This window comes from Lagenorhynchus albirostris, chromosome 18 (assembly GCF_949774975.1).
Source record: "Lagenorhynchus albirostris chromosome 18, mLagAlb1.1, whole genome shotgun sequence".
Lineage (NCBI taxonomy): Eukaryota > Metazoa > Chordata > Mammalia > Artiodactyla > Delphinidae > Lagenorhynchus > Lagenorhynchus albirostris.
This window is the reverse complement of record NC_083112.1, coordinates 10113366-10126078: the sequence shown is the minus strand read 5'-3', so window position 1 is coordinate 10126078 and position 12713 is coordinate 10113366.

The following is a 12713-nucleotide window of genomic DNA, read 5'->3' as shown; positions in this document are numbered from 1 at the left end:
TCTTCTATACTATTGATTTACCTTCACGAGTCTCTGAGTTGGCTTCAAGGTTAATGTCAATAATAAAAATAATGATGATCATTGACGAATGCTTAGTATGCTCCAAGTACTCTGCCAAACTCTTTCCATGCATTTAATCATCACTATAGTCCTATTAATCCCTACTTTATACATAAGCAAACCAAGGTTCAGAGAGAGTAACTTCTAAATAAGTGACAAAAACTAAGCTTAAAACATCGTCCATCCTATTTCAGAGTCCAAATTCTTAACTGTTATGCTGTATTAACTCTTGAGAGCAAAATCTGTCCTATTTACCCGTGCACCTCCCATACGTGCCCAACACACAGTAGGAGTTAAGTGTTAGGGAGTTGAGTAGGCAGATGAATAAATAAACAAGTGAATTAATGAATATAGCAAAGAATCAATAATAAAATAGTAATAATAATAGCAATAATAAATAATAAGATAATATCAAACATGTTGATAACAAAATTTGAGAAATCTTATATAGGTATCATTGCCATGGTTTCTGGTCTATAATTCTTATCTACTTGCTGAAAGGTGACTAAATGTTTACTACATTTTTATGATGAAAACTCTAAGACCTCTCTCCTTCTCCTAAGTGAGCTAAAGTGCTCAGCATAGGACCCAACATATAGTGTGTGCCAATCAAATCTTACTTTTACTGAGCAAACGCCCTAAATGGTTTTTCCGGTGAGATGCCAAGTCTCAACCAAAGGGGTACCATGCATGCAATTTCCAAGTCCTCAAGGACACTCTTGCTTTAGGTACACCTCCAAGATCTTGGCTCAACAGAGGATCCATCACAGGGAGATGACCATCACAGCCTTTGCCTTCAGGCTGAAGACAGAAAAACCTAAGTTAAGGAAGCATGCTTTGTTTTGTATTTTTTCCAATCCCTAAGTTTTTCAACTCCAGGAAAAAAGGAGACAGAGAAGGAAGACGAGAAAGAGGAATAAGGGGAGGAATAGAAAGGAGAGGAAGAGAAGGAGGTGGATAAAGAGGAAAAGGAGAGAAAGAGGAGAAACAGGAAGAGGAGGAGAAAGAGCAAGATAACAGGAGGAAGAACACTTGGAAGAAGATAAGAAAGAGGAGAGGAGAAGAAGGAGCAGATGCAGGTGAAAGAGAAGGCAAGCTTCTCCCCACATAACAGCTTTCTTGACTTTAGAAGTGCTATGGACTGTGGGAGAGGCCCTAGCCTGAGAGCAGGAGGACAGGGACCAGCTTGGACTCTTATTGCCTCAGGGACCCCACGAGTGGTGTCTTTGTAAAGATAAAATCAGAGACTTAGACTAAAACTTTCTAAAATTTCTTCCAGGTCTACAATATTAATGATTCTACAGAAAACCCTGCTTCCAATTATTTTAAATTGTGCCCAAAGAATGGACATTATACTTTCGATGTCTTTCAGGTAATATGAGAAAAAGCTATCAGTATTATCAGGTTACAATGGTGTTTCTTGATAATATTATCATTTGTATCAGTAGACTGAATAAAGCAGATTGCTCTCCCTAATGCAGGTGGCCCTCATCAGTCAGTTGAAGGCCTGAATAGAAAAAAAGGGGCAGATCTTTCCCAATGAAAGGGAACTCCTCCTGCCTGACTCTTGAGCTGAGACATTAGTCTTTTCCTGCCTTTGGACTCAAACTGAAACATAGGCTTTTCTTGGGTTTCAAGCACACTGGCTTTTGGACTGGATCTTATGTTATCAGCTCTCCTGCTTCTCAACCCTTTGGACTTGGATTGGAACTATATCATTGGCTCTCCTGGGCCCCCAGCTTGCTTACTGCAGATTTTGGGACTTCTCAGTCTCCATAGCCACCTGAGTCAATTCCTTATAAAATTTATCTCTCTCTCTCAATAGATAGATAGACAGATAAAGTTCTATTAGTTCTGTTTCTGGAGAACCCTGACTAAACACAGATCATTACAGAAGAGAGATCAGCAAGGCCTGATAATTTCCCTCCTTCACTGGAACCGTAAGACTTTTCCCAGCTAATTTTGTGGAGCTAACAATCTCCACAAGAACTAAGATTCAAGTCACAACAAGCTTTCTAGATCATGGAGCACCCAGTGAGCCACCTCAGAAATCACAATCATAGCTCTTCTGGGTCTCAAGTGAGCATTTCCTGAAACTCCAGGTCTCCAAGCCACGAAAGACTTCTCTGGCTCCTTAATGCCGTGAAGCAGTTTCCAGAACTCTTCCCTCCTAGTTTGCAGTGTGTCTCTCACTTTTAATAGACTTTTCAGCAGACTCTCATCTTTCTTATAAAACAAATGCCAAACTGGACAATTTAACATTGTTTTTTTAACATTGTTTTTTTCAGATAAATGCAATGCAAATCATTAATCTTAATGGAAATATTTTGGAGAGTTCTTCAAGTAGGTTAATACTTGATAATTTTACCCTTTCTGACTTTCAGCATGTCCAGCCAGAGAATGAATTTTATTATCTAGAATTTTTTTATTCCAAGTACATTGAAGACTTTCTCTTATAGAACCTGTCAGGGAGAAAGTGACATAGAACACACTGAACATGTACATGCTATGAGAAAGAAAAATAATTTTTTTAAAAATTACGATGGCCTGATTCCCAAATACTTTTCAGAAGTATGTAAGAGGCTTTGACCTTAATATAAGATTTGGCATAAGAATTATTTCTGATTACATGCTTTTCTTGCTTTTTAACAAGATTTAAATTGGATCACTGATTTAAAATATTCATATTGAAAATTATTTCACAAAAAAATAAGATTAAATAGTTGATGCTTTTAACTGTGGTCTTTAGAGACAGCCAAATTCTATTAAAGCTTGTTCTGCATTGTCTTTTTGTTCTAAATAATCTCTACTGGGATGATTATTGCTAATATGTAAATTAACCAAAGAAGCAATTAATTCTATTCTTATTAAATTAGAATGAATTAAATCTATAAGAACTTTATCATTCTAAAATTTTGCCTAACAATTAAATGATGTCTCCTTCACTAAGAAAAGTATTTTTGGCTGCAGATATAAGTGTAATTTTTTAAATGAGCTGTATTCACAATTAATTTTTCATCAATTTTATTTGTCTTGGGGAGATTTAATTTTTGATATGTAATAACTTGGGACAGTGAACTATGTCCCAGGATTTATCATTTCTTAATAACAAATAGAAAATGTAACAATGTCAAGATTTCTGGTCCAGATTTAGGGATAATAAAGATATTAGAACTAAGTAGAACACAGAGTTTCCATTTCTAAATAATCTTCCATTTTCATTATGCCAAAAAGTTTAGGGATAGAATATACTACCCAAAGTCTTTACCTCACAAATAATTAAGATAAGAATTCAATAAGTAGTTAATAAGAGTTTCGTACTATAATACGTTGGTACCGTGAACAACAGAAAAATAGAGATCACAAGTGAACTAAGGAGTAGCCCTTTCAGAAAAGGAAAAGTATGCAAATAAAAATGACTGTCAACAGTAAGAAAGACTGACTATATAACTTAAGACTTACACTTCCACAGAAAGTGATGATCAGGTCATGTAGTGTCTACATGAATCTGAGAAGTTCAAGTTGGGTCATATGTAGAATCTGGGTGTCTCCTGGGGTTTTAGTTCCAATGTATGTCTGCTATTGGATCTACTACTAGTCAAACAAACACTTGAAGGTCAGTAAACACAGAAAATGGAGATTTCTCTGTAAATCGGTTTATCCACCTTTCAATCTCTCTTGATTTACTGACCATGAGCCAAATAAATAAGACTCACATATCACAGAATGGTTTCCAACTTAGAGTCATGGGTAGAATTTTAAGGTCCTGTGACAATATAAAGAGAGCTGATTCACAACCAAAACACTATATTTTGAGGATGTGATCAATGTGTCGTTTTAGAAACAGAACCATTAATCAAACAACAGATTAAGTAACACTATGTACATATCATTATATACGATAAACGAAACAGAAGCCACAGTCCCTTAAGGACATCATGGTTTTGATATTGAGAACAGAAGTAATTAGCATCATACACAACTAAGCAAAGCAGCAGTTAGGAGAAGGGCAAGACCAACTTGAGTTTAAAATTCCTAGTAGCTTTTTCCCATTGGCACATAAATGCAGATCGTCTTATCAAGCCAGGTATTAATCAAAGTGAGCTTTCCAATCACTGTTCCTATTTTTTTTTGAAAAGGTCAGATTTGCTGAAAATGTTAGTGGGTCATTTGAGTTGAATATTAACAGTCACTGGAAATCCAATCAACAATATTTAGTGTGCACCTACTAGGTGTGAGACACTGAGCTTGCTATTTTAACAGCCATCTTTACCATCTACTTTTACCATAATGGGGGAACAAGTCAAGGGAATCTACTTCAGCCACAAAGATCCCTGAGTTACCTTTAAACTTGAATGTAAATACTGTTACAAACTTATAGATAATTTTTTCTTGCCATTTAGAAATTTATTTTGTACTTAATAAAAGAGGTCTTTCACACTTAGATTTTTGTTGTCACTCTTATGCATACAAAAAAAAGGAGGACATAAGTTAAAGAAATTGGTTAAGATATTTCTAAGGTAAAGACAACTACATCACAATTGTCACTTGACTCTCAGCAATTGTAAGACCATCCTGATTTCAGAGATGTTAAAATGTGAAAAAATATATACAAACAACAACAAATAACAGGCACTTGTGTACATACTACCTTGCTTAAGATACAGAACAATGCTCAACACCATTAAAGTCCCTCATATATACCTCCCTCTTTCCACACAAGATAACTACTACCCTGAATTTTGTATTCATCATTCCCTTGTTTTTCTCTAGTTTTACCAAATATATACCCAAAATATATATATTGTTGGGTCATATTTTTCAACACAGTTTGGCTCTGAGAAGTTCTACCAAGCTCTGCTTAGGCCAGCATTGCCATCCCCACTTATTTGGCCATGGGGAATGTGTTCAATGTAGCATCTATTAATTTCTGAAGAAGTAGTGTTCTGAGGAATTCACCTGGGAAACATCGGATGTCAAATGTAGAAGGATTTGCTGAGAGAAAATGGTGGGTAGGCAGATTGAGGCCAGATTGTGGAAGGGCCTGAATGGCACATGAGGGAATTTGGACTTTATCCTGATGATGTCAGAGCCATCTGGTCTGTTTTAAAGGACATGGCATGATCTGACCTGTGCTTCAGGAGGGTTCCTCTGGCAGCAGGAAGATGGATGAATGTGGTGAGAGACTGGAGGTAGGAAAACTAATTTGAAGACAATTAACAGTCCCTAATGAAAGGTGATAAGGATATGAGCTAGGCCAGCAGTTAGAAAAGATATAAACGGGTAGAGGAAGGACACTTCAGCTACGTTTACCAATACCGGTGAAGAGCAGAGGTGAGGAGATGGATGCTTAACAGACAACTCAAGAGGATTTGAGCAAGGGTGACAAAAATATAAGTGGTGACTTTAGAAAAAAAAAGTCAGAAAGAATTAACTTTTTAGAAAAAATGTTGTTTAGTTTGGCCATAGAACAAGATACAGTCATCCAATCATTCAATAATTTTCAAGTGTTAATAATCATGGCTGACTAAGAGGTCCCTTGTTCGTATCTTCCTCAACAACAATTTGGTATTCACTCACAGACAGAGTCTCTTTGTGGGAGCTGTGGGATCCAGCACCATATGCCAAGAGACCCAGGAGGAGCCTGACTCAACCAGGCATCAGGTAATAGGCACATAGACTTGGTCCTGGCTGTGGACCCTGCAATGACCCATGAACGAGCTCCAGCCCCCTCTAAGCTATGGTCCAGAGGCTACAGAAAACACTGCCTTAGACAATCACCCATTGGCAAAAAAGCCTCTGAGGAAGCGCAGGTTTCCAGTGGAGAAGTTCCAGCACACTGTTGGGGCAAAAATACATGAGTTTGGACACACTGGAGAGGGCAGTATGTAACTGGAGGAAGTGACAGCTATTTCAAATGCAAAGATAGCAATGAAAAAAAAATTTCAGGAAAACATGGCGCCACTAGAGGATCACAATCATCATCCAGTAACCATGAACAAAGACACGAAGATCTATGATTTACTCGATAAAGAATACAAAATAGCTGTTTTAAGGGAACCCAATGGGCCACAAGAAAGACAATTCAATGAAATCAGCAACACAATATATGAACAAAATGAGAAGTTTAACAGAGAGACAAAAATTATAAAAAAGAATCAAACAGAAATTCTGGGACTGAAGGATACAAAGAATTAAATGGAAAAAGAAATGCAATACAGAGTATCAACATCAGAATGGATCAAACAGAAGAAGAGCCTGTGAGTTTGAAGACAGGAACTTTGAAATAGTCTAGTCAGGGAGAACAAAGAAAAAGGATCGGAAAAGAATAAAGAAAGTCTGCATGATCTACTGAGATACCAATTAAAGAGCCAATTGTGTATTACTGGAGTTCCAGAAAGAGAAGGCAAAGGGGGCAGAAAGCTTATTTAATGAAATAATGGCTGAGAATATCCCAAATCTGGAGAGAGATTTGGATATCCAAGTTCATGAAGCTCATAGCTCACCAAATAAACTCAAAGAGATCCTCTCTAAGATACATCATAATAAAACTGTAAAAAATCAAAGACAGAGAGAATCTTTAAAAGCCCCAAGAAAAAAGAAGCTTGCAACTTACAAGTGAACCCTTATAAGGCTATCATTAGATTTCCAAGTAGAAATCTTACAGACCAGGAGAGAATAGGATGATATAGCCAAAGTGCTGATAGAAAAAAATGCTATCCAAGAATACTCTATCCAGCAAATTTATCCTTCAGAAATGAAGGAGAGATAAAGACTTTCTCCAACAAAAAAAAAGCTGTGAAAAAACATCACCAAAACACAGAGGATTTTCTTGGTTTTGTATAAACATTCAAATCTAAGCAGGAGTGTTTAAGAACTTCTGGGGTACATACAATGATGTCCTGGAGTCAGCATGCACTCCCTCATGAGGATCTATTGTTAAATTTTCAGAAATTCTGCAAGCCAGTTTTTAAAAATACGCATTTCAAAAAATAAATTATATAACCTTACACTTAAATTTTATTGAAAACAAAGGCAATAAATACTCAAAATTTATTACTGCCTAATTATATTATAAATTTCACCATTATCTGTGCTCTTGCAGTTTTTACACCTCCTGTTATCTGTACAGTGAAAACACTACAAAGGGGGACAACTGTGCATCTCTGCCCAGCTCCATGTCCAGTGACATTGTATTCATAGCTTGGCACTGGTCAAGGTAGGAGTATTTACACTAGAGAAATTGGCAAATGCTACATGTCAGGCTTGGTTCCCTGCTTTGTTCACTATCTAGATGTAATAAAGAGATGGAGAAAGTGTACTTAGCTAGTGTGAGAGAGGCAGAGCGTAACCTGGAATCTGGTCAGGAGCTGGGCAGGGGTTGGATTGTGTGGCGGCTTTCAGATCATAGAAAGGAGTTTGGATTTTATTTGTAGTGGAAAAGGGAAGATATAAAGGTTCAAATCCGGGGAAATACATCACCTGATTTACATTTTGTTAAGTTCCCTCTGGTGGTCTATGGACTGGACCTAGAGAAGCTACTGTACTTGTGTGACATAATGGTGACTTGGACTGGGGAGATGATCAGTAGTAATGAAGAAAGGTGGATGGATATGGGGTAAATTCTGGAAGTGGAGCTGACAATCTTGGCATTATACACAGGTCAATTATCTGACAAAGGATGAACACTGAGTATAAAATTAAATTGCAATCTTTAAATGCTATTAGATAAAACCTTAAGGTACAATTTTCAATAGGCTTTACTGCCAGGTGCAAATATTTTTACTACTGATTTCTGTTTCATTAATAAGAAGTGAAATGTAGAGACTGCCTATTCACACGTTCCTCTAGAGCTAATTCTGATGGGAACTGAGAGTCCTATCCTGATCTATCAGTCTCTAAATAGATCCCCACGTTTCCACACCTACATTCACTCTGCCTTTTCAAATTGCTGGTTCCTTCTCAACCTTCAGGTCTCAGTTTAAATGTTATTACCTGAGAGGGGCTTTTCCTGACCAATCTAAGAATGAGTAGTATATTTTCCTCCATTATTTTTCTATTTTAGCACCATGTTTGTTTCCTTCATAGCAATAGTCAAAGTTTATAATTATTTACTTGATTATTTAATATATCTATTTATATTGCCTTTCTCCCCACTACAACAATAATGGTTCCTGTCTTATTCAGCATTTCATTCAAATATCAAGAACAGTGTTTGGTATATCACAGGCTTTTAGTAGTTATTTGGTAAATAAGAAAAAAATGACTAAGCTCATTTTCTTCAGGTGGACTCTTAGCATTGTGGTAGTGGTAGTAACAGTCATAAGCATAAGTAATAATTAGCCATTATTTATTGAGCACTTCTCATCTGCCATGTACTATTCTAAGCACTTTACATGAATGTACTTAACCCTTACTTAACTAACCCTCAGGGAGTCACTGTTAATATCCTTCCCATTTTACAGCTGAGGAAACTGAGGCACGGAGGTCAAGTAGCTTGTCCAAAGTTACACCACAAGTAAGGGCTAAGGTTTGCTCCTAAGCAGTCTTACTACACACTCATAGAATTTAACTACCACATATTATTCTGATAGAATCACACAGGTTTGAGATAGGGTCAGCCTTATGTTTGAGCACGCAAGGAGGCTAATTCTTATAGGACCTGAGAATCTCATCATGTTCTATCGGCCTCCAAATATATCCTTATGTTTTTCTACCCATATTCACCCTGTCTCCTGCCTATATGTTCACCACTCTTTGCCTGGCCTGATATTCCCACCATCAGTGTTATTCCATGTAACTGTGTTGTCTTACATTTGGAAAGTCAGAATAGTCATTTTTTTAAATGTACCCATAGCAGGGCAGGGTCCAGTGTCTGGGATGTGGTGGACACCTCTCTGCGAGGGAAGTATTTTCCTCAGGACTTTTCCCACTAAATGGATTCAAATGAATGAGTTTATCACTTACATTTTAGAAGCTGCGAAGAGTCTGATGCTGAGCTTTTAAACTGGAGGGAAATTTGCTCATGCGGGCAAGTGTAGTGGCAAGAAATCTTGGTGGTCTTTGCTGGGAGTGCGGGAGGATGCATGAAAGCACCACTCGGGGTCAGAGGTCTTAGATTTTTGGATGAGGCGAGGCAGGTGCCATAGGAAGAGTCACTGATAGAATCACCAAAGAAAGATGGGAGATGGAATAAAGTCAGGAAACAGAAATGTGGCACCAACACCCAGCTTTGCAAACCTTATGGTTTTAATTGGGGTAGAAAGAATATAAGGTGCTTTCCAGGCTGAGGCAGCCTTTAAGTCTTAAAGGCCCTCTGGTTTCAGGTGGATGGAACTTTCTACTAACAAGCAGAGGGTCCATATACCTTATTCTGGCTTCTGGAGCTCTGGCTTTTATGTTCTGTCTTTGACCATTTCTTTAACCTTCCCCTAATTTTGTCTTTGATTTGCTTAAGCTATCTACCCACCCCCCAAGGAAATAGTCCACAAGGGCCAGCAAATTCCTATATTTTACATGCCATAGCCATTAGTAAAAGTTCAAGCAATACATGTATAGGCTATCAATTACAATTTTGATGGCATCATTGGATTTTTAAAAAAACTTATTTGACTTGCTTGGGTAGTCATCTGACCATATTTTTTGGTTGTTTTGGTACCATGTAGGCATAGTCAACTAATGCTATTACATTATCCCTTATCTACATTTTTTACAGATTGAATTATCCTGATATCGTTAACATCTATGCCTAGAAAGTATTTTCTGATGCCTCACTAATTTTCCTTGCATTCCTTTTAACTTTCTCACAATTCACACCCTTTGATATGAATAGGACTTTAAGCAAGTTTATATTGATATAAAACTTCGAACATAACACAAAGGCTAAAAATTCAGATATTTCTAAGTACACACATTCTGTGTGTGTCTGTGTGCACACATGTGTGTATATGTTGTGTTTATACACATAGATTTGACATTGTAAAAATAGAGCATCTGGTATTTTCATCCAGATGTTTGACGTTATGTAGTGACTATAATCCAGTCAGCTATGTGCTTTAGGTCACATTTTTTTTTCTTTTTTATTCATCGATAGGTGTAACATGCAGATAATCAGAAGATTTGCTACAATCAAGACACAGTACATCTATCATTTCTCCTTAATCTACCATATTAGATTAGCTTAAAAGGATTTGGTTTTAAGTAGAACATTAGTCATTATCCACTAAGTACCTTCTTGTCTTCAAGTTATTTGCAAATTGATTGTATCAAGGTTTCTGCCAGTATTTTCTTAAGTATCCAAGTAAAGGTTACTTGTCTGTTCTGCTTGTTATATGACTCGTGACTTCATTTAGTTCTCTACTGGTGACAGATTTCCCTGTTAACACTTCAAGATAAAACCTTTAGGGAACCAGGCATATGAATAAAAAGAACACATTAAAACCAAGGTTGGTGGAGTTGTTTCTATTGTTAGAGTTCCTACATATGAAATTCTGCCAGTATTTCAAATGCATACAGAATGCTTAAAAATACCATTTCCATTCTTAGTTGTATATTTAATATCAGGCTTAGCAAGCAAGATTATGAAAGATGCTTAGTTTATTAATTTTTACAACCACTGAACATGATAGACTCTTCAGTTTTGTTAGGTGATCATGACCTAGAAGGACCAAAAAGTTGAAAATTATAATAATTTTTAGGTTTTTCACTTTATAGATAGATTAAACTATACGTAATACAAAGTCAATGTTATTTCATGAACTGTATGCTTGATATGCAATAATATGTTGCTCCTATGGATAAGTGTCAGCATTTAAAAATTAAGTTGGGACTTTCAAGATGGTGGAGGAGTAAGACATGGAGATCACCTTCCTCCCCACAAATACATCAAAAATACATCTACTTGTGGAACATCTCCTATAGAACACCTACTGAACGCTGGCAGAAGACCTCAGACTTCCCAAAAGGCAAAAAAATCCCCATGTACCTGTGTAGGGCAAAAGAAAGAAGAAAAAACGGAGACAAAAGAATAGGGATGGGACATGCACCTCTGGGATGGAGCTATGAAGGAGGAAAAGTTTCCACACACTAGGAAGACCCTTCACTGGCGGAGATGGAGGGGGTGGGTGGGAGGGAAGCTTCAGAGCCATGGAGGAGGGCTCAGCAACAGGGGTGCAGAGGGCAAACTGGAGAGATTCCCTCACAGAGCATCAGTGCCGACCAGCACTCACCAGCCCAAGAGGCTTGTCTGCTCACCCACAGGGGTGGGTGGGGGCTGGGAGCTGAGGCTCGGGCTTCGGAGGTGAGATCCCAGGAAGAGAACTGGGGTTGGCTGCATGAACACAGCCAGAAGGGGGCTAGTGCACCACAGCTAGCCGGGAGGGAGTCCAGGAAAAAGTCTGGACCTGCCTAAGAGGTAAGAGACCATTGTTCTGGGGTGCGCAAGGAGAGGGGATTCAGAGCACCGCCTAAACAAGCCCCAGAGATGGGTGCGAGCCGTGGATATCAGCGCGGACACCAGAGACAGTCATGAAACGCTAAGGCTGCTACTGCAGCCACCAAGAAGCCTGTGTGCAAGCACAGGTCACTATCCACATCCCCCCGGGAGCCTGTGCAACACACCACTGTCAGGATTCCGTGAACAGGGACAAGTTCCTCGGGAGAACACACAGCGTGCCTCATGCTGTTGCAACGTCACGACAGCCTCTGCCACCGCAGGCTCACCCCACATTCCAATTATAACTACCATACCCCTCCCTCCGTTGGGAAGACTGAGCCAGAGCCCCCTAATTAGCCACTGCTTTAACTCCGCCCTGTCTGGGCGGGAACAGATGCCTGAGGGCTACCTACACGGAGAGGAGGGGCCAAAACCAAAGCTAAACCCCAGGAGCTATGCGAACAAAGAAGAGAAAGGGAAATCTCTCCCAGCAGCCTCAGGAGCAGCGGATTAAATCACCACAATCAACTTGAGGTACCATAAATCTGTGGAATACAGGAATAGACATCGATTCATCGCCAAATTGAGGCAGAGTAATTCGGGAGCAACTGTAGACTTGGGGTTTGCTGACTGCGACTGATATGCTTCTGATTGTTATATTTATCTTACTATAGGTTTTAGTGCTTGGTTTCATTGATGGATTTGTTTACTGCTTTGGTTGCTCTCTTCTTTATTATTATATTTTTTATTTTAATAATTTTTATTTATTTATTTTTCTTTCCTTTTTTCTCCCTTTTCTCCTGAGCCATGTGGCTCACAGGGTCTTGGTGCTCTGGCCTGGTGTCAGGCCTGAGCCTCTGAGGTGAGAGAGCTGAGTTCAGGACATTAGATTACCAGAGACCTCCCAGTCCACATAATATCAATCAGCAACAGCTCTTCCAAAGGTTTCCATCTCAACACTAAGACCCAGCTACACCCAACAGTCAGCAAGGTCCAGTGGTGGATGCCACATGCCAATCAATTAGCAAGACAGGAACACAACCCCATCCATTAGCACAGAGGTTGCCTAAAATCATACTAAGTTAACAGACACCCCAAAACACACCACCAGACGTGGCCCCGCTCACCAGACAGACAAGACCCAGCTCCACCCACCAGAACACAGGCACCAGTCCCCTCCACCAGGAAGCCTACACAAGCCACTGAACCAACCTCACCC